The sequence below is a fragment of the Dermochelys coriacea genome, chromosome 5, assembly GCF_009764565.3.
Source record: "Dermochelys coriacea isolate rDerCor1 chromosome 5, rDerCor1.pri.v4, whole genome shotgun sequence".
In the NCBI taxonomy this organism is placed as follows: domain Eukaryota; kingdom Metazoa; phylum Chordata; order Testudines; family Dermochelyidae; genus Dermochelys; species Dermochelys coriacea.
In genome coordinates, this window is record NC_050072.1 from 101356532 (window position 1) to 101383663 (window position 27132).

A 27132-nucleotide genomic window follows, 5' to 3' on the forward strand; every position below is an offset into this window, starting at 1 on the left:
AAGAAAACAACAGAACGCCACTAGCCATCACCTTCAGCCCCCAACTAAAACCTCTCCAACGCATCATCAAGGATCTACAACCTATCCTGAAGGACGAGCCATCGCTCTCTCAGATCTTGGGAGACAGACCAGTCCTTGCTTACAGACAGCCCCCCAATCTGAAGCAAATACTCACCAGCAACCACACACCACACAACAGAACCACTAACCCAGGAACCTATCCTTGCAACAAAGCCCGTTGCCAACTCTGTCCACATATCTATTCAGGGGATACCATCATAGGGCCTAATCACATCAGCCACACTATCAGAGGCTCGTTCACCTGCGCATCTACCAATGTGATATATGCCATCATGTGCCAGCAATGCCCCTCTGCCATGTACATTGGCCAAACTGGACAGTCTCTACGTAAAAGAATGAATGGACACAAATCAGACGTCAAGAATTATAACATTCAAAAACCAGTTGGAGAACACTTCAATCTCTCTGGTCACTCGATCACAGACCTAAGAGTGGCTATACTTCAACAAAAAAGCTTCAAAAACAGACTCCAACGAGAGACTGCTGAATTGGAATTAATTTGCAAACTGGATACAATTAACTTAGGCTTGAATAGAGACTGGGAATGGATGAGTCATTACACAAAGTAAAACTATTTCCCCATGGTATTTCTCCCCCCCACCCCACCCCCCACTGTTCCTCTGATATTCTTGTTAACTGCTGGAATTAGCCTACCTGCTTGTCACCATGGAAGGTTTTCCTCCTTCCCCCCCCCCTGCTGTGGGTGATGGCTTATCTTAAGTGATCACTCTCCTTACAGTGTGTATGATAAACCCATTGTTTCATGTTCTCTGTGTGTGTGTATATAAATCTCTCCTCTGTTTTTTCCACCAAATGCATCCGATGAAGTGAGCTGTAGCTCACGAAAGCTTATGCTCTAATAAATTTGTTAGTCTCTAAGGTGCCACAAGTACTCCTTTTCTTTTTGTGAATACAGACTAACACGGCTGCTACTCTGAAACCTGTCAAATAGTAAATAATTATTAGTTTATTTTCAGATGGAAGAACTATACTTCTGCCCATGATTTCATGACCCGTCTGTAAAACCAGATTAAAACTCTATACTTGTGTGAGTGTTTGCTGTATGGGCTATGTTCCCAAACTCAGAGAAGTTCAGGAGCCGTTCTAGATTTCTTTCATTCCCAAAGCAAGGGAATGTCCCTCAAAACTAATAGCATATGTATATTCTGAGGTGATACCTTCAAAGAAAGCTACTTTTTGTGGGGAAGAGTATTCAGCAAAGAGGTACACCCTGAAGCATAACGAACTCAAGCAAAGCTGGGACTCACAGAAAAGTCATTCAGGTGAGCCCTATCCACTCTTACAAGGCCAAAATTCCATCCATAAACTTCTCCACCACATCCTTCACCTATCTCAAAGGATTCTGCTATACCACATAGGGGTATCCATTTGGGGGACAGAGAAGGCACTGGAGGAAGCAAAAAGGCAAAGCCCAGAATGCTGCATGAATGAAGGAAGTTAACGAAACAATGTATGAAGATTTCCTATTGAATAGGATCCAAGGGGGGGTGGGAGGAGCTTGCACCAACCAGTGCTGTGATCAAGGAAACATCTTGATTCCTGAGGGGGCTCATCTTATCACGACAAAATGTTCATGCTCCAATGACATGACAAAATATTTCAATGAATGCTATACTTCCCTTTGAGACCATCTCTGATGGGATAAGCAACCATAATTCAGGAAGCTCTAGGAGGAAGATCCCTCTCGGGAGGTTTGGGCCCATTTTTATTCCTTCTTGAATGGACCCATACTCAGCCCGCACAGATTAGATAATGATATCTCAGTATTTACTACTGTAAATTAGTGACATCAGATATGCTGATTCATGCATGTGGAATTACAGAAAGTGCAAAGGTAACTATTACAAAGTATGTTTGTATTGAAGACCTTGTATCATTTCAGAGTCCTGCTTTCATTTCTGGTTGTTCCTTTCATTTGCATCTTTATCTTCAGTAACTCTCACAGTGACAGGCAAGAGAGAGAAGTTGCAGCCTAGGTTTATCCAGTGGACTAGTTATCCAGTTCAAAGACGGTTGCTTCCTTAGGTCAGTCTAGGGAGATAGGTGGCAGGGACAGCTATTGGCACTAGCTTCTGGGCCTCTCGGCTCCCCTTGTTACCTGTAGAGGCAGTGAGGCCAACCGTGCTTCTCCTGTTCGTAATTCCACTGTCCTCAAAACACCATGAAGAGGAGGAAGAAGAGCTGCCAGCTGCTTGCTCTGCACCCCTCCTTTTGCAGTCCCCTCAGAGTGGCGAATTTGCTTCATATTCCACTAGAAGTCTGCCGTATTGCCAACACCAAGCATTCAAAAATCTGGAGTCAAATCACCAAAACATCATCATGAGACTAGGTTAAAGAAATCATTTTACGTAACTTATTTTCTTTGTGAGCACTAGGATGCACTCACTCCACAATTACAAGCTTTACTCCCCAACAGAAAGCTGGGATATTATTTTGTTTAAATAAAGCTGAGATGAATGCAGTCTTTTTATTCCAGTAACTGGTGCTGTAAAAAAAAACCACTACTCATGATCAAAAGAACTCTTGATAACATTGTAGGAGACTGGGACAGGGGAAACAGGGCAGACAACTCTTCCTGCTTGTGGCACTCCAGAGAATCATCCTGTAGTAGGAGGAAGAAGCTGATGTGATCCTGTCTGCCTCAGCAGGAGTGAGGGGAAGCTCAGACATCTGGAGAATGCCTTTCACCCCCACATGGCTGCATTGTTTGCAGGGATTAATAGTGCTTAGGATCCCTTTCCCCAGAAAGCAGGGGATAGTAGGGGTGAAGCCCCTTCCTTTCCACCCCATTAATGCAGAATTTGGGTAGGTATCCTCCATTCAGGAAGCCCTAGAGTGACATCCCATTCCCCACAGGAACAGCCATGATGTTGCTTTTTGCTGATACCAGTGAAAATCCTAGGGCACTCTCTTTCAGGGGGCAGGGGTGCTATTCTTAGTTTGGCACAAGAGGCTCTAAACCCCAGAAAAAAATCTTAATGTTTAAAAAGTTATTCTATAGTGCATTTCCATGCCAGATTTCACCCTTCAGCACTCAGCTGTATGACTCTTCCCAAAGCCTTTTTATTTTTAAATAATGGAAAATTATTTTACCTCACTCTCCTCATACTAAAAAATATCTGAATAATTTTCCCTCAAACTTTCAAAAATATTAACCTGTATGTTTGCTATGTTAATTTTATGTCATTCGATTGTTTAATCAAAGTGTTGTGCGGTACTAAGTCAAATGTTTTACAGAAATCTAAGTATATTACATCAACACTATTACCTTTATCAACCAAATTTGTAATCTCATCAAAAACAGATATCTAGTTTGATATGATCTATTTCCCATTAATTCATGGTGGGGTGAACCAGGCCCTCAGGCCCCCTGCTGGAGGACTCGCAGCCCTGCCACCCCCAACCCTAGAAAAGGGCAGTGGAGAGGTTTCTGTGGGACACAGCCAATTGGAAAGGGGCTGCAGATAACAGCCAATCAGGGCCTAGCAGACTAGTATAAGACAAGCTGCAGGGCCAGCATGAGATCAGTTGCTGCTGGGAGTTAGAAGAGAAAGAATTGTGTTCCTGGCTGGCTGAAAGAGCAGAAGGACCATGGATAGCTCAGTACTGCCCGGGCCTGGGGGAGCGAGAAGGAGCTCTTTTCTGACTGCTGGTCCTAAGTAAAGACTGAGCCCTGGGAGGGCTTCAGGAGGATAGCATCCCCAGGAAGGAAGCCCTGGGGATATGACCCCTGGCCTGAGACCAGGGAGGGCTACAGGGAAAGAAAGGAAAATCAAGGGGTACTGAGAGAGGCTCCTGTCAGACTGTTTCCTTGTAAGGGGTCTTTATTTCACATACAGACTGTGAGTGACTAAGTTGGAGGACTGAGTCACTTGAAGGCCCTCCACAAACCAAGAGAGTGTGCAGGTATATGCCCTTAGAAAGTCTAAGGTGTGTGTGACCCCATTACACCCTCCTTTAATTCTTTATTAATCATGTCCTATGTCAGCCGCTCCATTATCTTGCCAGGGATCAATGACAGGGTGACAGCCATATAATTATCCAGCTCATCCCCTTTACACTCTTTAAAACTGACACAACATTAGCTTTCTTCTAGTCTTCTGGAACTTTCTCAGAGTTCCAAGACTAATTGAAAATCAACATTGAGTCCAGCAAGTTCTTCAGCCTGCTCTTTTAAACTCTTGGATGCAAATTGCCTGGACCCGCTTATTTTAAAATGTCTAATTCTAGTAACTTCTGTTTAACAACCTTCAGACATACTAGTGGAAGGGAAAGAGTTATCATCAAATTGTAAGATTGCATCTTCTGTTTCCACATCTCCCCCAGTACAGAATAGAAATATTTATTTAACACTTCTGCCTTTTCTTCATTATTATTGAGAATTCTACCATTGCTATCTATTAATGGACCAATACCATTGTCAGGATTCTTTTTGTTGCTAATATATTTTAAAAATTCCTTATTTGTCCTTAACTCTGCTGTCCATAGATTTCTCCTTGTGTCCCTTGGCTTACCTGATCAATTTTCTACAATTCCTAACTTCTAATTTGCTGACAATTATTTGCTGGCAGTTAACACAGAACTACAAGGAGAGTTCCATTTCTCCTCTCAAATAAAATAAATAATTTTGTGCTCTCTGTCTTTCTACCATCAGAAACAGTCTTCCCCCACCAGGGTCTTCAATGAAAGATTTGGATTTTTTTGTTTCAGAGAAGCCTATTTTCCAGTTTTAGCTATATGATCAACTTAGAGGAAAAATAGCCTAATTAAACAACCATATATTAAAATAACATTAAGTATTCTCACTAAGAATGCAGTTCCCAGGAAATACAATTAGTCTTTTATTGGTCTCCTACACTTATCCAGACATTTGGGTGTAATTCCTCCTTGCTGTCCAGCAGAGACAGCAACCGTGAGTTTCTGCTATTATTCCACCTCTAACAGATCTCTGGGCTCCAGTGCCTCAGGCCTTGTCTACACTAAAGGGAAAAGTCGATCTAAGCTACCCAATTTGAGTTACATGAATACGTAACTCAAATCGATGTAGCTTAGATCTACTTGCCACGGGGTCCGCACTACGCAACGTCGATGGGAGACGCTCATCTCAATCAGGTGGAGTATAGGAGAGCACTTAGTGGTCCATTTAGTGGGTCTTCACTAGATTTAGCGAGTCTTCCCTCTGGTCTTCACTAGACCTGCTAAATCGACCCCTGATGCATTGATCACTGCAGCTTTGATCCTGCGGTGAGTTTAGACAAGCCCTCAGTTATTTCTCGTCAGACGAAACATACACTTGGTGGAATGGACTGAATTTGTTTCATTGGAGCCAGTGGGGCCATGGTTTGTTGAGCCTAGACTCTCCCCTGGCCCCACTGGCTGCTTTTATAAAACCAGACACTGTTCTTAAGGGATTTCCTTGCTTTATGCTGACTGGTTGCAGGCTTAGTTTTTCTTAACTAAGATGATGATACCTTGTTGAACATTTTCCCACTGCTCTTCAAGCACAACTCAGATCAATGTGAGCTCAGCCAAGAGAATCAGTTCTTGACCCCCTTCTGTAGAGAATCAGTTCTTGACCCCCTTCTAACATACATGGTTAAGCCACAGATGTGAAGCTTCCCTGGGGTACCCAGAGTTGTATGGCACCTCACTACCACCTGCCCTTAGCACAAGGCAGTCATGTCTGTGCCAGCTGTGGATCAGCTCCCTGACTCTACCAGCCTCTGTCAACACAAGCACTCCCATCTGGGCCTCTGCGGGCCTCGCTTTCCCATGTGACAGGCACATGCCAACTCCTGAGCATCCCTCTGGAGTGCTCAGTCCCCATTCCACTGATCGCTCACAGAACTTTCAGATTCGCTACTCCCAAAGGAATAGTGTACAGCAGCTTGCAAGATTCAACACAGGATCATCACTCTACTTAACACACTGCATATATAATGAAAAAGAGTACAAATTTATTATCGAAGAACAGAGATTCAAGAGATAGAAAGTAAGAATATTGAAAACAAATGATTACATATAAAACAAGATCATAACATGCTTTCTTGAGCTTTAACTTACCAAACAAGTCCTTGTCCCAGCGATTAGCTGAGATCCCTTCCCATAAGATCAAGCTGTCTGGCTGCTTGTCCTTACAGATTGACAGAATATCTGGGGAATCATCTGCACTCCAGATATAGTTTCAAAAGTTAATTGTCTTACTCCCAAACAGGATAATCCCGACCCTGCTGGTTTTGTTTTTTTCCTCCAGCCCTGGCAATTTGTTGATTAGCATTTTGCTCGAACTGTAAATGGGCATCCATTGTGAAACATACAATATTTAATTTCCACATAACCAGCCAGAGTGAGATAAGCATCTCTTTCCCCCACCTGTCAAGAGTAGGTGAATTGCCTTTTGGTGACCTGTCTTCACTCACAAACCAGAGAACAAATTTTTAGTATATATACACACATACCTCTTCACATATTTGCTGTATACATATTTCACAATAATTACGATAACCCATATGACACAGGCTTTTATTAGAGATTTTAATGACATTCTTTGGTGGACTAGTATGCAGATATCAGACCCTGGGATCCCTTATGAATCCCTTTCCCTTCTGCCTTTTGGCATCAGGAGGACCTTGCATCACAATTGACTTGATTGTTTTCAAATGAACCAAGGCATTTTTATCCACTTCTGGGACTGAGGATATCTTTGGCTGAAAAAGACGACTCTAAAGCCAGTGATCCCGGCAATTAATCCGTTCACATTTATAGTGTGCTCAATCTTCTGGATTCCTACCTCTAAGACCCCATCTTCCTAGCCATCAGAGAATTCTTCAATTTGTTCTCTTCAATCAGCAATTCCAGTATAAGCTTTCTTTTTGGCTTAACTATAGACTTAGAGTATGCATATATTTGATGGTGCTGATGTCAGCCCTGGCACAGGAATTCTCAATATATAACTAGTCTCTATTTCCTATATTTTTAAGACAATTGGCTAATCTAGGCCATGTCCATAGGGCTGGCTTGGATATGCACATAACCAAAGTAAATATTTTTCAAGGTCTACAGATGGGTAACCTGGTCTGCTGTCAGTCCAGCACTTTGCAATGCTGGATGGCCTGTTTGAGCACCTGAATGGAAAATAGGCTTATAATGGACAATATTATCAAGGTGCAGATCCCAGGCTCTTCATGGCTGAGAACAATGACACTGTATCTAGCAGTGTCTTCGGGTTCTGTAGAATGTTGAATTCTGTTTGCGTCCAATCCTGCTTCAATAGAATTTAATTTTGAAATTCTCACTGACTTCAGTGGGAATAATTTCAGACTCTTTGGGCTGTACAGAAGACATATTCAAGGTAATACAGTGTCAAGAACTACTATATCAAGGTGAACTATGGAAAGTCAGAAAAGTATATGTTTAAAGCAAGGAAACCTAAGTCCTTCAGGATCCATTCCACTAGTACAGTAACAGTTTCCTAAGGTAAAGGAACAGAATCTTCTGTAGCTGTATAGAGGGGAGATATTAAACAGCACTTCTCACCTTTTGCCAAATATTATGCTGTGTACTACTGGATAGGTAATGGAAACTTTTTTGTCCATTATCTTCTAGTGAAGTAGTTGTCAGATAGCTAGCAGCCATTAATTCCTTGCTAGCTTTTGTGCTATTGCTTTGGAAAGGTTCCAAACATCAGTAAGTGATAATACCAAGAGAATATTTTCCTTTTTATTTCTCTGAGTTCTCATGTACAAGATAGGGATACCCTACTTGATTTATTTTACTGATTGCTAGTACTTAATTTTGATTCTGTTATAATTAGTTTATTATGATTATGGACAGGTTTCAGAGTAGCAGTTGTGTTAGTCTATACCCACAAAAAGAAAAGGAGGACTTGTGGCACCTTAGAGTCTAACACGTTTATTTGAGCATACATTTCATGAGCTACAGCTCACTTCATCGGATGCATTCAGTGGAAATACAGTGGGGAGATTTATATACACAGACAACATGAAACAATGGGTGTTACCATACATACTGTAACGAGAATGATCAGGTAAGGTGAGCTATTACTATTTGTGTCCATTTATTCTTTTACATAGAGACTGTCCAGTTTGGCCAATGTACATGGCAGAGGGGCATTGCTGGCATATGATGGCATATATCACATTGGTAGATGTGCAGGTGAACAAGCCTCTGATAGTGTGGCTGATGTGATTAGGCCCTATGATGGTGTCCCCTGAATAGATATGTGGACAGAGTTGGCAACGGGCTTTGTTTCAAGGATAGGTTCCTGGGTTAGTGGTTCTGTTGTGTGGTGTGTGGTTGCTGGTGAGTATTTGCTTCAGGTTGGGGGGCTGTCTATAAGCAAGGACTGACCTGTCTCCCAAGATCTGTAAGAGTGATGGGTCGTCCTTCAGGATAGGTTGTAGATCCTTGATGAGGCGTTGGAGAGGTTTTAGTTGGGGGCTGAAGGTAATGGCTAGTGGTGTTCTATTATTTTCTTTGTTGGGCTTGTCCTGTAGCAGGTAACTTCTGGGTACTCTTCTGGCTCTGTCAATCTGTTTCTTCACTTCAGCAGGTGGGTATTGTAGTTGTAAGAACTCTTGATAGAGATCTTGTAAGTGTTTGTCTCTGTCTGAGGAGTTGGAGCAAATGCGGTTGTATCGTAGAGCTTGGCTATAGACAATGGATCGTGTGGTGTGGTCTGGATGAAAGCTGGAGGCATGTAGGTAGGCATAGCGGTCAGTAGGTTTCCGGTATAGGGTGGTGTTTATGTGACCATCGCTTATTAGCACCGTAGTGTCCAGGAAGTGGATCTCTTGTGTGGACTGGTCCAGGCTGAGGTTGATGGTGGGATGGAAATTGTTGAAATCATGGTGGAATTCCTCAAGAGCTTCTTTTCCATGGGTCCAGATGATGAAGATGTCATCAATGTAGCGCAAGTAGAGTAGGGGCATTAGGGGACGAGAGGAAGCGTTGTTCTAAGTCAGCCATAAAAATCTCTTTGGCCACTCGATTACAGACCTAAAAGTGGCAATTCTTCAACAAAAAAACTTCAAAAACAGACTCCAACGAGAGACTGCTGAATTGGAATTAATTTGCAAACCGGATACAATTAATTTAGGCTTGAATAAAGACTGGGAGTGGATGGGTCATTACACAAAGTAAAACTATTTCCCCATGTTTATTCCCCGCCTGCTGTTCCTCAGACGTTCTTGTCAACGGCTGGAAATGGCCCACCTTGATTATCACTACAAAAGGTCCCCCTCCCTCCTGCTGGTAATAGCTCACCTTACCTGATCATTCTCGTTACAGTGTGTATGGTAACACCCATTGTTTCATGTTGTCTGTGTATATAAATCTCCCCACTGTATTTCCACTGAATGCATCCGATGAAGTGAGCTGTATCTCACGAAAGCTTATGCTCAAATAAATTTGTTAGTCTCTAAGGTGCCACATGTCCTCCTTTTCTTTTTATGATTATGAAGTTACTCTTTCTAGATGTGATCAAATAATTCATAAAGAATAATTTAAATCAATGAATTTCATCTCAGAGATGTACTGCCAGCAAAAAAGAACAGAGTGTAATTCTCAAATATATCCAAACGTTTTCATGTGTACAGCTAGCTAAGTGAAATCTGAGCTATGGCGCTTACTCATGATTGGCCATATACGTTAGATGGTATCAATTCTTTGTCTTAATTATATGAGTGTATATCCCATAATCACTTTCTGGGGATGATGTTCAAAGAAAGCAAGTTCCAAATATTCTTTCCATGAGCATTCCTGTACAAAGAACTTAGGTGAATCTTGGTAAAAAATTAACACAAAACTTGGCAGAAGTATATGTGTTTAAAGACTTGAACAAATATTCTCAGCATATCTTTATACGGCATTCTCCTACTTCTACTTTTTTTAGAAGTTATGTAACTGAAATCCTTGTACCAATTAACTCATTATATAATAATAACCCCTTTTTGAATATATCCTTAAACTAGATTATGGAATTTACACTGAAGCTTGGCTTTATAAGAGTGTTATTTACTAATAATGCCCATACACTATCATGCATAATAAACTAGATTAATTATCACAAGTGGACTTTAAAATTACGGTTTGCAGTGTTGTCCCAGGATGTTAGAAAGACAAGGTGGGTGGAAGTAATATCTTTTACTGGACCAACTTTTGTCCTTAATTGCACTTCTTCTCTATAGTTTGCAATACAAAATTATATAAACAAAAAGTACAATGAGACAGGATAGCACCTATATTTTCCCTTTCAGTACTGGCTTTCAGCATACAACCCCAAAATCTTTGTCCTTCTTCTCTCCGAAAGCCACACCTTCTTTTTAAGGAGCAGAATCTAAACAATCTCAGCTGCAACCAACTAGCTCCATTATGATAGCGTCTCTCTGAGTTGTCTGTGACTCCTGGCTTGGAATTAACCCCTGTGAAACCCCCACACTATTGTCTGGCTTGGTGAGGTCTCCTCTTAGAGTCATCACTGGGGCAGAGGGCATCCTTTCCATTGGCACGTGAGGACCTTGTATACCCTTTCACACTTACACAGGGTAAGACATTTTACACAGTGAGAAAATAATTAATTTTGTTTTAAAACCCTTCTGTCTAGACATTTGTTCTCTTCCTCTTAAAAAAATCATTTAAACTGACCTGAGTCAAGGATGTTGTACTCAGTGACAGAGGTCAGGAAATCTAACCATGGAAGCAGTGAGCATTCAGTGATTTCCTGCATTCTGGTTTACAAAGAAAATCCCTGATCTTACAATGTGATATATAGGGATGTGGAGCTTTGCCCATATGCATCACAATGCAGGCTAAGGGCCTCTGGTTTTCACAACCTTGATTTTGTGAGTTTCTAATGGTACTTAAAGTCACATTGCTATTGTATTATTTACAATGGAAATTTTCATCTGGCTTTTGTATGTACAAATAGTTATATGCCCAAATTTCAGAGGCCCTTGGAAAAAGTGGTGTGACAGATATGACAATTTCCGGCAATAGCCTTGAAAAACATTATTGAATTACGTTGAAGTGTCTTTAGGGGGTCTATTGTACTAAATATAAAATTTATGTATTACTGTGGGCTGGATTGTATGTAACCTCTCTGGGGAAAGATGTGATATAAGGCCTAAATGATCAAAAAACTATATTGAACAATGTGCCAGACAAGAATGAACTTTTGGGATAATAGGTGTGCAGTGAATTTTCTGCAAAATATTCAGGTGGTGGTGAATGCAAATTCCACGTCTCCATTTAGGCAAAAACTCAGCTTTTTGAAGCTATACCCTGAGGAGTAGCCCTTTGTCTGCTGATCACCTATTACATAAGGCTAAGATCAAAGGCCCAAGCTGTATAAAGGAAAGACTGAACTATTCATGGTTGTTCTGGCTCTGAATCTGAGACAGTTATGAACTTGTATCACAGGAAAAACTCATTTGTGGGTTTTGAAGGACTGACACCTACCAGAGCCAGAGGCTGAAGTTGGAGGTGATCTCGGGTAAGCTTTTTAGTTTGCATGTAGGTTCTTTAATTGTTTTTAATGTTTTCTCTGTAATGCTTTCACCTTAAGCATAAATGTGCTTGCTTAGAAAGAGCTCTGTTGCAACTTACAATTGAGGGCAATTTCAGCTGTTCATAGCCTTCCGAGATAAAGCAAAGTGCAGACACTGATTTGTTTAGGCTGTCTGGCTTGATGGGGATATCACAGTGTAGGCAGGGAACTATGAAGCCTGGAAAAGTCCTGGTCATGAGGGAGAGAGACATGGGTCTCCCCAAGAGCGGTGAGCCAGGAACCTTGAGGGAGTCAATCAAGGAGGGGGAATACAGGCGCGATTATCCTGAACTGTGACATGTGGGTCTTATGGCGTAGTGGTGATTTTAAAAATGCTTTTTTAATCCACAGGAGGATATGAGCACTGAAAGGGTTGCTATAAGCCACGGGGCTCATGAACAGGCCCGTGGATGTTATAATCAGTAAATGGGAGCTAATTTTGAGTCTTTTCTGGTTGGAAAATTTAGAAGAGATCAAAATATTGATGTAAAATGTCCAAAAAAACTTGCAAAATTTTCAAAAGCTTTCCCTCCCTCCCATTTTTAATAGCTATAATAATACCTGGAGAATTTTTGGAGAATCTAGCTATATCAGTCTTTCTCAGGATCCATCCAATAACATACATACATCTGAAAAGCCTTTCATTGACCTGGACAAAGAGGCAAATGATTGACGGACATGTGGGAGGGTTTAAACAGCAGATTGCATCTTTATTAATTATAACTTGGGAGGAGCACTACATCACCCGCCCCAGCTCTCACACACCAGGCATTTAATTGTTTCAAGTGCAGGTAACAGGGTTTTGACAACAAACCGAACAACAACTCGAGGTAGACTCTTCCTGCCGATCTCGTGGACTCAGTTCAGTTATGAAACTTCTACACACCCCACCCCCACATATGTGAGCAGGGAGTGACAGAGGCCATAAGGCTAGGTGAGGTGAACTGTAGTCTGCAGAGACCTGAAGCTTCTCTACCTCATAAGTGCAAAGTCCATCTGCACGATCCTCGGTCTCATTTACTGCTGGGAATTGGTCCTTTTAGCCTTTGCCTAGCATAGACAATGGCTGTAAGTTTCAGTGAGTCAGCAATCATAACAGCATTATACGAATCTCAAATCCTGTTGCTTCTAACCCAAGTGTGCTACTGGGAGGCTGTGAGGAAGGCCAAAAAACCTAACTAGGCTACTTGCCAATTTAGCCCAATCAAAAAATTCCTTCCTGACCCCCTCAAAACAGGTGGTTGGTTGGATCTGAAGCACCACAAGCAGCACAGCTCTTAGTCTACAGCCACAGGGAGTGAGGGCAGGGCAGCTAACTGGAGAGAAAGAAGCTTTTGCAAAACCTGGGATTAGCTCAAATTGACTGCTGCTTGTGCCCCATCTTCTTCTTGCCTATCAGCTGTCCCCATCTCCTTTACCCAGGCACTGCTAAGCAGAGAATGAAGGGAGGGGGGCTCCCCTCCTGCCAAGCATGCATCTGAACCACTCATCCCCAGCCATCCAGTCAACATTCCTCCCACATTAAAGGCGGTAAGAGGGTATTGTTAAGGAATTACATGTCCATATCATGCCCCCCAAAAGCCTTTGCTTAGGCCCCAGTCCTGCAATGAGCTCTACGTAGTCAGTCCTTTGTGTTGAAGCAGAGCCCCCCAGTGAAGTTAATGAGAATCCATGCTGAGCTAGGGCCAGCTGCATGGAAGTCATGGCAGGATCAAGGCCTAAATCAGGCAGAAAGAGGAGTTGTCAACCTGTATGTTTTGGCTACAGGCTCCTCAGTTTCAAATTTTAATAGCTTCAGGAGGAAATAGGTTTCAGAGTAGCAGCCGCGTTAGTCTGTATTCACAAAAAGAAAAGGAGTACTTGTGGCACCTTAGAGACTAACAAATTTATTTGAGCATAAGCTTTCGTGAGATACAGCTCACTTCATTGGATGCATTTCGTGGAAAATACAGAGGGGAGATTTATATACACACACAGAGAACATGAAACAAGGGGTTTTATCATACACACTGTAAGGAGAGTGATCACTTAAGATGAGCCATCACCAGCAGCGGTGGGGGAAAGGAGGAAAACCTTTCATGGTGACAAGCAAGGTAGGCTATTTCCAGCAGTTAACAAGAATATCTGAGGAACAGTGGGAGGTGGGGTGGAGTGGGGGGGAGAAATAACATGGGGAAATAGTTTTACTTTGTGTAATGACTCATCCATTCCCAGTCTCTATTCAAGCCTAAGTTAATTGTAGCCAGTTTGCAAATTAATTCCAATTCAGCAGTCTCTCGTTGGAGTCTGTTTTTGAAGCTTTTTTGTTGAAGGATAGCCACTCTTAGGTCTGTAATCGAGTGACCGGAGAGATTGAAGTGTTCTCCAACTGGTTTTTGAATGTTGTAATTCTTGATGTCTGATTTGTGTCCATTTATTCTTTTACGTAGAGACTGTCCAGTTTGACCAATGTACATGGCAGAGGGCCATTGCTGGCACATGATGGCATATATCACATTGGTAGATGCGCAGGTGAACGAGCCTCTGATAGTATGGCTGATGTGATTAGGCCCTATGATGGTGTCCCCTGAATAGATATGTGGACAGAGTTGGCAACGGGCTTTGTTGCAAGGATAGGTTCCTGGGTTAGTGGTTCTGTTGTGTGGTGTGTGGTTGCTGGTGAGTATTTGCTTCTCGTTGGGGGGCTGTCTGTAAGCAAGGACTGACCTGTCTCCCAAGATCTGTGAGAGTGATGGGTCGTCCTTCAGGATAGGTTGTAGATCCTTGATGATGCGTTGGAGAGGTTTTAGTTGGGGGCTGAAGGGGATGGCTAGTGGCATTCTCTTATTATTTTTGTTGGGCCTGTCCTGTAGTAGGTGACTTCTGGGTACTCTTCTGGCTCTGTCAGTCTGTTTCTTCACTTCAGCAGGTGGATATTGTAGTTGTAGGAATGCATGATGGAGATCTTGTAGGTGTTTGTCTCTGTCTGAGGGGTGGAGCAAATGCAGTTATATTGTAGAGCTTGGCTGTAGACAATGGATCGTGTGGTATGATCTGGATGAAAGCTAGAGGCATGTAGGTAGGAATAGCGGTCAGTAGGTTTCCGATATAAGGTGGTGTTTATGTGACCATCGCTTATTAGCACCGTAATGTCCAGGAAGTGGATCTCTTGTGTGGACTGGTCCAGGCTGAGGTTGATGATGGGATGGAAATTGTTGAAATCATGGTGGAATTCCTCAAGGGCTTCTTTTCCATGGGTCCAGATGATGAAGATGTCATCAATGTAGCGCAAGTAGAGTAGGGGCATTAGGAGACGAGAGCTGAGGAAGCGTTGTTCTAAGTCAGCCATAAAAATGTTGGCATACTGTGGGGCCATGCGGGTACTCATCGCAGTGCCACTGATTTGAAGGTGTACATTGTCCCCAAATGTGAAATACTTATGGGTGAGGACAAAGTCACAAAGTTCAGCCACCAGGTTAGCCGTGACATTATCAGGGATACTGTTCCTGATGGCTTGTAGTCCATTTTTGTGTGGAATGTTGGTGTAGAGGGCTTCTACATCCACAGTGGCTAGGATGCTGTTTTTAGGAAGATCAGCAATGGATTGTAGTTTTCTCAGAAAGTCAGTGGTGTCTCGAAGATAGCTGGGAGTGCTGGTAATGTAGGGCCTGAGGAGGGAGTCTACATAGCCAGACAATCCTGCTGTCAGGGTGCCAATGCCTGAGATGATGGGGCATCCAGGATTTCCAGGTTTATGGATCTTGGGTAGCAGATAGAATACCCCAGGTCGGGGTTCTAGGGGTGTGTCTGTGCGGATTTGTTCTTGTGCTTTTTCAGGGAGTTTCTTGAGCAAATGCTGTAGTTCCTTTGGGTAACTCTCAGTGGGATCAGAGGGTAATGGCTTGTAGAAAGTGGTGTTGGAGAGCTGCCTAGTAGCCTCTTGTTCATACTCCGACCTATTCATGATGACGACAGCACCTCCTTTATCAGCCTTTTTTACTGTGATGTCAAAGTTGCATCTGAGGCTGTGGATGGCATTGTGTTCTGCATGGCTGAGGTTATGGGGCAAGTGATGCTGCTTTTCCACAATTTCAGCTCGTGCACGTCGGCGGAAGCACTGTTTTCTTCTATCATCATGTAATTGCATTTGTAAGAGGAATAGCTCCTGAAAACACCTCTTCATGTAGGATTATTGTTTTAAGAATACAATTTTCTTAGTAGGTGGTATTGATATAAAATAGCACACCTATGAAAGTGCTATCATTCACACCACATTTTGGGTTCAGCTTAAAATGTATGAAATCAGTGAAGTTATCTAGAGCTAAGGATCAAATTTTCTTCATCACCCCTCACTCCATACCCTCCCCGGCTGTATATAGCTAAGAAAAAATATTAGCCTTAACTCGGTTTCCCTGCTTTGATGTTTTTATATTCTGAACATTGATTGAACCTAATTTGCATGGGCTTAAAATCAAAGATATTTATTTATGTTTATATAGGCCGAGATTTTAAAAAAGGGTTAAGGAAGTTAGGCACGCCAATCCCATTGGATTTCAGTGGGATTTGGGCACCTATGCCTCTTAGGTGCCTTTGGAAAAAAGTATGGTAGGGATTTTCAAATACGCTCCCTTGCCATTTTCTTTGGAGGCATGAGAGAGAGGGAAAAGGCAGGATGATCAATGAATAATCAAAATCACCGATTATTCTTGCTTGTCCTCATGCTTTCAAATATCTCTGGGAAAATAAGAAGTCATACTCTACAAGATAACCTTCCCTCACACTGGGCATGCTGCACCACCAAGAGGAAAGAACATGGAACAAGGTCTGCAGTCAAAACTGTATAAAAAGGGAGCACACTTCAAAACACAGGGTGACTAGTGGAAAATACCTTCTCATATCCCCTCCAGTGGGAGGGCTGGAGCCGGTTCGCACGAACCGGTTGTTAAATTTTGAAGCAGTTTTAGAACCGGGTGTTAACCCGCTTCCCTGCAGGGGGCGCTGAGGCTTTGATGGGCTCAAGCCGGGAGGGGATGTAATTCCTCTTCCAGCCGCCGGGGGCGCTGCGCTGCGGGAGCCATTTGGGCTGCTGCCTGGCTCTGGGCACAAGCCCTGTTGATGTTGCTGCTCCCCTGGCCCTTGGGCTCCCGCTGCTGCCTGCTGGGTCCCCGGTTGCTCTGCTGGGCCTGGGCTGCGTCCTGCTGCTTTCCCTGTGAGTACCCACCACCCTGCCCGCAGCCAGCCCCTGTCTCCAGCCGCCCCTGCACTCCCTGCCTGGAGCCAGCCCCTGCTGCAACCAGCCCCTGTCTCCAGCCACCCCGCACCCGCTGCCCTGCCCGCAGCCAGCCCCCGCCGCACCCGCTGCCCTGCCCGCAGCCAGCCCCCGCTCCAGCCGCCCCTGCACTCCCTGCCTGGAGCCAGCCCCTGCTGCAACCCCTGCCTGCAACCAGCCCCTGTCTCCAGCCACCCCGCACCCGCTGCCCTGCCCGCAGCCAGCCCCCGCCGCACCCGCTGCCCTGCCCGCAGCCAGCCCCCGCTCCAGCCGCCCCTGCACTCCCTGCCTGCAGCCAGCCCCTGCCGCAACCCCTGCCTGCAGCCAGCCCCTGTCTCCAGCCACCCCGCACCCCCTGCTCTGCCTCCAGCCAGCCCTGCACCCCCTGCCCTACCTGCAGCTAGCCCCTGCCGCACCCCCTTCCCTGCCTCCAGCCACACCCTCTGCCCTGTTTCCAGCTAGCCCTGCACCCCCTGCCCACAGCCAGCCATGCACCCCTGCCCTGTCCACAGCCAGCCCCTGCCGCACGCACTCCTACCCTGCCTCCAGCCAACCCCGCACCCCCTGCCTGCAGCCAGCCCCCATCTCCAGCCACTCCCTGTCCTGCTGTAGCCAGCCCTGCCACACCCCCTGCCCTGCCCGCAGCCAGCCCGTCTCCAGCCGCCCCTGCACTCCCTGCCTGCAGCCAGCCCCTGCCTCCAGCCACCCCGCACCTCCTGCCCTGCCTCCAGCCAGCCCTGCACCCCCTGCCCTGCCCGCAGCCAGCCCCTGTCTCCAGCCGCCCCTGCACTCCCTGCCTGCAGCCAGCCCCTGCCGCAACCCCTGCCTGTAGCCAGCCCTACCCGCAGCCAGCCCCTGCTGCACCCCCTGCCCTACCCACAGCCAGCCCCTGCTGCACCCCCTGCCCTACCCACAGCCAGCCCCTGCTGCACCCCCTGCCCTGCCTCCAGCCAGCCCCTGCTGCACTCCCTGCCCTGCCTCCAGCCAACCCCTGCCGCACACACCCTCTGCCCTGTCCATAGCCAGCCCCTGCCGCATGCACCCCTACCCTGCCTCCAGCCAACCCTGCACCCCCTGCCTGCGGCCAGCCCCTGTCTCCAGCCACTCCCTGTCCTGCCTGTAGCCAGCCCCTGCCACACCCCCTGCCCTGCCTGCAGCCAGCCCATCTCCAGCCACCCCCGCACCCCCTGCCCGCAGCCAGCTGCCTCCAGTCAACCCCTGCCCTGTCTCCAGCCAGCTCCGCACCCCCTATCCCTGTCCTGCCCGCAGCCAGCCCTGCACCCCCTTGCCTCCAGCCAACCCCACACCCTCCTGTCTCCAGCCAACCCTGCACTCGCTACCCTGCCTGCAGCCAGCCCTGCACCCCATGCCTCCAGCTAGCCTTGCCCCATGCCCCTGTCTGCAGCTGGCCCCATGTCTACTGCTGCCCTGCAGTTCCCAGGGCAGTAACCTTGCACAACTACTTCAATGAGGGGGGCAGGGAGCAGCTGGGACCCACACGTGCACACCCTAGGGTGACCAGACAGCAAGTGTGGAAAAATCAGAATGGGGTGGGGGGGTAATAGGAGCCTACATAAGAAAGAGACCCCAAAATCAGGACTGTCTCAATAAAATCGGGACATCTGGTCACCCTAGCACACCCCCAGGGAGTGGCGGGGACTGTCACATGTGAAACGGAGCTCATTTCTAGTTCAGGCCCATCTTTTTTAAAAAAAACTTTAGGCAGGGTTAACATACATCCATATTTTCCCGGACAGGTCAGGCTTTTTGGTTCTTAAATCGCTGTACACACACATTTTTAAATTTTAAAAATTCCTCCCGGGAAAATACAGATGTATGGTAACCCTCTTGGTACAAAAAATACATACTGGGGCACATCCCTTAAATCATAACTTTTTATAGGGAACCAGTTGTTAAGATTTTGGCAGCTCATCACTGATCCCCTCCCCTCCTTTTCTTGTGTGTGCGCATTTCTTCTCCTCCTCCTCTTGGTGAGAAAACTATGAGGCTTTGATCCTGCCATTGACTCTGTTTGTGCCCCCACAGAGCTCTATAGACTTCAATAGGAGGGAGGAAGAGGGGTCTTCTTGCAACTAGTGTTTGCTAGATCAGGACTGTTGGCTTCAGAAACAGTATAGTGGATATTATAGATGAGAGGAGTATTCTGTTATAAATATCTTCTTTTGGTTACTCTTAAATATCTCAAATGCCCTTTTGGGATTGAAACTTCACATACCCAGTCTAAGAAAGTTCTTCTTCTCTGCACTGTAAAATTTAAGCAAAATTCACAGTAAGTGCAGAGTTTCGTGAGCATAGGGAAAACCAGTTTTGTTTTTTTTTGCTTTAATAATTTATTGCAGTCAGTTTAAAAGCAGATGAACCTTAAATGTAGGCTCTAACCTTCCAACTGGATCTAGGTGGGTGGATCCCTGAAACTTTGTAGAGCCCCATTGACTTCTGGGGTATGTCTACACAGTAAATTAAAACCCATCGCTGGCCTGTGCCAGCCAACTTGGGCTCATCGCGGGGCTCGGGCTGCGGGGCTGTTTCATAGCAGTGTGACCTCCAGGCTCAGGCTGGAGCCAGAGTGCTGGGACCCTCCCACCCCATAAGGTCCTAGCACCCAGGCTGCAGTTCAAGCCCAAAAGTCTACACAGCAATGAAATACTGTGCAGCAGTGTTTCCTCTAATTTTCCCCATCCATGTGCAGAATGAATTTTGTTATATGCACCAATATGTGTGACATCACCTCCATACTGGTGCACATAACAAAATTCATGTGGCAGGGTGGGGCAGAGGGGTTTGGCATGTGGGAGGGGGCTCAGGGCTGGGTCAGAGGGTTGGGATGCGGTGGTGGTGGGGGTTTGGGGGGGGGCGAGGGCTCTGGGCTGGGGCTATGGTGGGGAGAGAGGACTCCCCTGCAGCTCTCTCTCCCCGCAGCAGCCATTGAATTGAATGAGAGCAAGATCAGACTGTAAGGTCCTGACCTTGCAAAGCCTTAGGGCTTGTCTATAGAGGTGGGTTAGTGCACACAGGTAGGATGTAAATTCCAGTGTGTGTCAGCATGTCACACACTAACTGTCCATGTGGGCTGTGCTGGCATGCACTAAAATTTTTGTAGTGTGCCCTGCTATAGTCCTATTTTGAACAGAACTATGTCAACACTTACTAAAGAATTTTTAGTGCATGTCAGCAGGGTCCACGTGGACAGTTAGCACATAACACACTGTCATGCACTAGAATTTACAGCCAGCTAATGCACACTAGTGCTCTGTGGATACAAGCTTGAATACACACACATTTAACTTAACACAGGTGAATAGTTCCACTGATGTCAGGCTCCCTAGGGAGTGGTTCTACAAGCCATTTGCCATGGATTTATCTGCAGTAATGAAAATACCACACGTGTGCAATGGGACTAAACTAATGTCGAAATATTAAACTTTAAACTTCCTGTCTCCCAGCCATATAAATTCTTCACCTTTCACTTGTAAAATTTAACAATTATTTTATGTTTCATGCAAATCATGAGATGAATCCATCTTTGTAGTTACTGCAAGTGGAAGACAAGTCTTTGCAACAAAATAATATACATACCCATCCACACAAAAACTTGCACAGTAAGGGCTATTTAATTCACAGTAGGTATTAATCTAAAGACACACCACAAACCCTTGAAAATTCAGAGGGGTTATATTGTTTGTTTCCTCTGTGTGTCGCTAATGTGTTACATGTTTCGGGTATCTTCTATGGCTCACTCATTTTTCTATTCTTTGCTTTCGTTGCCTTTTTAATAGACACATTTATATTCTTATTGATTTTAGTTTGGTTTCCATTTTTATCTCCAAATATTTATCTGGCTTTCTATGACTTATTTTGATTTGATTTGTACCAATCAAATCTCACAAAAGTTGGGGATTTTGTTGTTTGTTTCCATTCATCTGTTGCTGAATCTTCTGACATCACATACACACACAGTCTCTTTCTCTTCTTTGTTTAATGTGTGTCAGAGTATTTGTTTGCCTTAAAACCTCAATAATCAAATATGCTTTATGGGTGGAGCCACATTCAACAGCAAAAATAAATAATGATCAGGAGTTCTCTTACGCTAGCTGCCTTGTTTGAACATCTTTGTCCTCATTAGTGTTTCCTCCTAGTATTTTAATCTCTTCTCTTAAAGGGACCTTGTCAACCATTTTAGTATTATTTCCTACTTTTACTAGAAACAGTATTGCCAACTCTCACACATTTGATATTTTACTTAAAATCCCCAGCTCCTAGACACAAGGGATTATATGAGAAGCTGAGTTTTCAATTAAAAAAAAAGTTTCTAGCCCTTATGGCTGATAAAGTGATCCATGTGCACCTTGAAGGTTCAAAAGCCAGAAGGCAAATAAAAATCCAAACAGTGTATTTTTTTTTTTAAAATATACCAGGATTTTTAAGCCTTCCATCAAGTATGATTTAATAATAATTCTTTGGCACAGGAAGTTAATAAAAACTCCTACCAGTAATTGGGCTAAGGGAAAACCTATTTTCCAGAGATAAAAGGATTATCATGGGAGTACTATAATTTTATTATGAATATCCTTTGTTTAAATAAGGGTTGCTTTTAAATAAACCTGCATTTGAGATTGTTGTTGTGTCTTTGTCAAAGACTTCTCAGTTTCACCATCACAGCCAAAATATTATTGGTAAAGTGTCCTTATCTGTGGTGTATTTTATGCACAGTTATTAAATATAACTGGGTTTAAAAAAAGAATTAGATGAGTTCCTGGAGAATAGGTCCATCAATGACCATTAGCAAAGATGGTCAGGGATGCGACCCCATGCTCCAGGTGTCCCTAAACCTCCAATGGCCAGAAACCGAGACTGAATGACGGGATGGATCACTCAAATAGTCCTGTTTTGTTAATCCCCTCTGAAGCACCTGGCATTTGCCACTGTCAGAAGACAAAAAGAAAAGGAGTACTTGTGACACCTTAGAGACTAACAAATCACGAAAGCTTATGCTCTAATAAATTTGTTAGTCTCTAAGGTGCCACAAGTACTCCTTTTCTTTTTGCGAATACAGACTAACACGGTGCTACTCTGAAACCTGTCATTATGCAAGTGTCAGAAGACAGTATAGTAGGCTAATTGGACCATTGGTCTGACCTAGTACAGACCTTCTTATGTTAATTATAAAAGGACAAATTCTCTTCTCATATGCATATTGAAGTTCTGTGATATTTGGGGAACATTATTCATTAAAGGGATAGAAGTAAGACTCTGCACCAAACCTGTATACTGCTGGCATCCTGCTTTCTCCTTGAAAGTGTGGATTTTCAGATCCATGTGTCTTCTGGGTTTCTGATGGCAAATCTGTAAAAGAAGGTGTGGTCTGAGTAATAAAATAGGCACTAGTTGCGAAACAGGTAAGTTATTTCCATGCTACCAGCTGAGAAAGTAAGATCTAGAAATGACAAAAAGGAGTATATCAAGAGAAGAACACATGCAACTCATATTAAAAGGGCTAGATCTTGCTCACATTAAAGTCAGTGGCAGAACTGTCACCGATTTGAGTGGAAGTAGGATCAAACCCAAAGTTAGTGGGAGTTCTCTGCACATACCTAGAGGAAAATATAGGTTTTAGTTAGTGTGAATTACAGTTGAGTTTTCCTGGAACAACTTGTACTTGTGAGCCTCATCTGTTGTATAGTCAGCCAATAACCTATCTCGGTACCTGAGATTTTACACATTTTTCAGCTAAAATCAGAGATTCAAATGCAGCATTTAGTCACATTACACAGATTTAGGACACTGCTGGAAAGTCTTGGATCCAAAAATAAATGAGTTGATTACATTTATTTTACACACCCCCATCTGTGACAGATATATTATTTAGCCAGCAGTTAAATCGTTGCAGGCTTTGTAAGCTTAGCTTTCCTTTTAAGTGCTCAGGAAGTTTCAATTGCATTCATAAATAAATGGAAACAACTTCACAGGAGCAATAACTAAAGTTGTTACCATGTGATGGTTGTTTGGTCTGCATAAAATGAGCTGGTGTCCTCAGTCCTGGAGGCTGAAGTCTTCTATTTATCCACAGAAAATAGGAAGCACAGGCACCAGCAAAAGCTGAAATGCCACATGCTGCACCAGTTTGCCTCAGACCTAGAGGGGATTTGTGGGAGTTCAACCTCCATGCCCCTTAATCCTTGGCCTCTCTGCTAGGATTAACAGCCAGCACCAGCTGTGGTGATAGTTATTGTATGAACATTTCTCAGTTCCGATCTGGATTTTAGATTACAAGCATCCTTTTACATAGGTCCCAAATAGCCCTCAGAAGATAATAGTTTGAACTGGTGACCTAAAGAGGAAAGACTATTTCCTACTATCAAGCCCATGATCTACTTCATTCCTATACATTTCTGGTCAATAGAATTAAAAGGGAGGAAGTCTAAGGAGTCTTCGTGTTTGTGTGCTCGAGCGAGCAATTGTTTACTGGATTCAAGTACAAAATAGGTTGTGTGCAGAAACATCGGAGTAAACACAAGGATTTTATGCTAGGAAAGCTGTAAGAAAGAAGCCCTGTTGGGTGGGGGGCGGGGAAGGGAAATAATTTAAAAGAATTCTGGGAAAAACCTGCTCCCAATCCTATTCTTTAATTAGATGATACATATTGAAGTTAATCTACGGAGCTACCAGAGGGAAAACAATAGTGACACCACTTGCCAAACAAATTGACAAAGGCCAAAATTTCAAAACGTAGCGTTCCTTTGTGCACCCAGATAACAGAGTATATACACAAAACCACATTAACAATTTCAGACAGAACACAAATGAATGTTGCTCATTTACATTCTAGCAGCTGGATACAGAAGTGACAGTACTCAGATATCATGCATGTGAAGAGGACAGGTCAAGGCCTCTGTAGCAGGAGCTACCTAAGGTGGCTTAGGGTGCCTCCAGTGCCTCAGTTTCCTTTTTATCAAGTTTCAGAGTAGCAGCTGTGTTAGTCTGTATTCGCAAAAAGAAAAGGAGTACTTGTGGCAACTTAGAAACTAACAAATTTATTTGAGCATAAATTAATTTGATGCATCCGATGAAGTGAGCTGTAGCTCACGAAAGCTTATGCTCAAATAAATTTGTTAGTCTCTAAGGTGCCACAAGTACTCCTTTTTATCAAGTTAATCAAGGTTCACACGGCAGGTGTTTTCATAATAACTCAACCCTTCTGGGAGTTTGTTAATAAATCAAAGTTCAAAACTACACAGCTTCCATCCAGCTTCCTGCTCGGTCACAACCCTTAGTGCAGAGTCCTTAAAATTGTCCTTTCTGAGGCTTTCTTCCCAGCAGGTGTGTTCCCCTGTAGCCTTCTTAATCAGTTACTGCTTCCCACAGACATGCACTTCCCAGGTCCTGGGCTGGGGACTAAGGAGAGCCTCCAGCCCACTTTCTCCGAGTCTCTGTGTGGAGCAGCTCACTCCAGTCTCCTAATAGTTTCAGTCTCTCCCTTGACTGATCTCAGGTTATCCTTATATCCCCCAACCAGGCCCTGTTCCTAGTCCCATGATTCTCCCCCTCTGCACTGAGAGGTAAACTAGTCTCAGGGGAGGTTGAACTCTGGATGCTTAAAGGGCCAGCTCACCGTGTGACAGCCCTTTTGAAAATTTGTTCATGTGTGCGTTTGCTGAAATTCTTCATACAACACCTTGTTTCTTAAACAATAAGAGTCTTCTTTTTCATCTTTCCTCTTCCTCATTTATTTCTTCAGGGAGAAAAAAGTTAAAGTAGAAATGTTTTGCATGAAATTTTATTTAAATATAGTTTTAATTTTATCTTCCCTGTGGTGTTCGCAGACAAAACGTTGCAGCACTGGACTAGTGCATGAGAACTGGATAAGACCATGACAAACAAAAATGAGATTGACAGGGGAAGATGAGAGAATAAATAAGAAAAACAGCAATTGCTAGAGTAAAAATGGGAGTAGAAGTAGAGAAAGGAGGAGAGAAATGGGATTGGGGAAAAATATAGAAGAGCAAAGCATCCTGGTTAGTGAATTGTTCTTTAGTCCTGTTTCTAGTTTTATTGCATTGGTCCCATAGCTCTGTAGGTAGAGAGGAACTGCGATAGCTATGGGGAGTGGAGTTTAGGGCTTTGTACAGCTGGTGTTGTTCAGATGTTAAACAGGCACAAAACTTTCTTGATGTCAACCCTTCTCTGAAGGAAGATAAGGCAATTTCACATTAATGTAAATAATTTGTAAAGAATTAAAAGGTTGGAGTGATTGCTGGCACCAGTCTGATTAAGGGCTTGATCTCTCAGTGCTTGTACATGCAACACACTGCAGATTTCCCTGCACTTGTGGGCTATAGGACCAGGGAGTTAGCTGAGGGATTAAGAGATATACAAGACTTGTGCTGGCTTTCTGCACAAGTGAATTTAATCCTGTGGGTGCATTTTTTGGCCGTATAGCCTAGAATCCTGAACTCAGGTCTTCACAGGTAAAAACCTTTCATTCACTTTAATGTTGTCCAAATGTGAAAAGAAAATACAAATAGTAAAAAATGATTTAAAAAAATAAAAATCAAACCTTGCCCTCAGATGAACAATCTGAACATTAGAGAATATATTGCAAACAATCCTCATAAATTATACATAAATTTCACATTAATGTAAATAATTTGTAAAGAATTAAAAGGCTGGAGTGATTGCTGGCACCAGGCTTGATCTCTCAGTGCTTGTACATGCAACACACTGCAGATTTCCCTGCACTTGTGGGCTATAGGACCAGGGAGTTAGCTGAGGGATTAAGAGATATACAAGACTTGTGCTGGCTTTCTGCACAAGTGAATTTAATCCTGTGGGTGCATTTTTTGGCCGTATAGCCTAGAATCCTGAACTCAGGTCTTCACAGGTAAAAACCTTTCATTCACTTTAATGTTGTCCAAATGTGAAAAGAAAATACAAATAGTAAAAAATGATTTAAAAAAATAAAAATCAAACCTTGCCCTCAGATGAACAATCTGAACATTAGAGAATATATTGCAAACAATCCTCATAAATTATACATTATTACTGACACCCGCAAGTACATTAAGGAAGGTTAGACAGGTGATTAGATTGCATTCAAAACTGGATTTTAGTATACACACACACTTAAAGTAAGTGACTGCACCTTCATATCCAATCCCTTAATTAAGTACTTACTAGTTTGTTTGATGCTAAGCAGCACTTATTAATAAAATTGTAAAGCACTTGCAAGTTTAAGTGTTGTTTGCACACATGCAATACAAGGATTTTTAATGCAGTTTTTTAGAATCTTTACAGTATGAAACAAATACAGATTAAAACAAAGTTTGACACTGTGGTTTTTCTCCCTTATCTTGTAGTTAAACCCTTCTAGTTTTTTAATCTAAAGGGTAAATTCTGCCCTCTGATATGGGCATACAGCTCCCATTTACATCACTGGGAGTAGTATGTACTTATCCAAGATCAGAATTTGGACCCTTGGTACTACACTTTTTTGCTGGATCAGTATCATTCTTTCCCCCCGCACCCTCCCTTCCTCCCCCTCTCAACAAAACAAGGCCTAAAACTCACCTAATAGCAATGCCCATAACTTGTAAACAAAGAGTGTCACATCTTATGAAAAGTAAAGAATTCTCTCTTCATGTATTAACACCAAGTACATTCCTTGGAGGAGCTTGTGGATTCGAGAGAGAGTGTGAGAAGTTAAAATCAACATTATTTCAGTGATTCAGATTGTCTTTATGAGCTGCAGTACTTTGGCATCAGAGGGGCCAATCGAAAGCATGAATTAAGGAACACAGCACAGAGTACACAGCCACAGCTTTTTTTTGGTGCAATCCTTTACACCTGTACAAAGTGCATATGAAATGCAACCATACTGATGAGTAGTGTCGTACAGCTACTTTGCACAGGTTTTTAAGAAAAAGTTCGACAAATACTAGTCAGAGATGGTGTAGGTATACTTAATCCTGTTTTAGAGGGCTGGACTAGATCTAGTAGATGAGCTCTTGAGGTCTCTTCCAGACCCACATTTCTTCTATTCTATAAGTGCAACTGACTAAACAAGCAGCATGGTGGTGGAGAATCAGGACCAATAAGAATTATAGACTTGTCTGCCAAGGAGGAACAGTAATTAATTATGAAAATAAATGCAGATCTAGAGAGGTTAACCAATTTGTAATCTAGAGTAAAATTTTCCAAA

At 43.5% G+C, this 27132-nt stretch overlaps 1 long non-coding RNA gene across 1 annotated transcript; it reads right to left on the bottom strand.

Annotated features, from left to right (window-relative positions):
• Positions 1–6175: 6175 nt before the first annotated feature.
• On the bottom strand, positions 6176–26715 carry LOC122460457. Its single transcript, XR_006281765.1, has 3 exons — positions 26502–26715; positions 22199–22280; positions 6176–7431 (listed from the first exon to the last, which is right to left on the bottom strand). It is a non-coding gene; the product is annotated as an uncharacterized LOC122460457 (long non-coding RNA).
• Between the last annotated feature and the right edge of the window lie 417 nt (positions 26716–27132).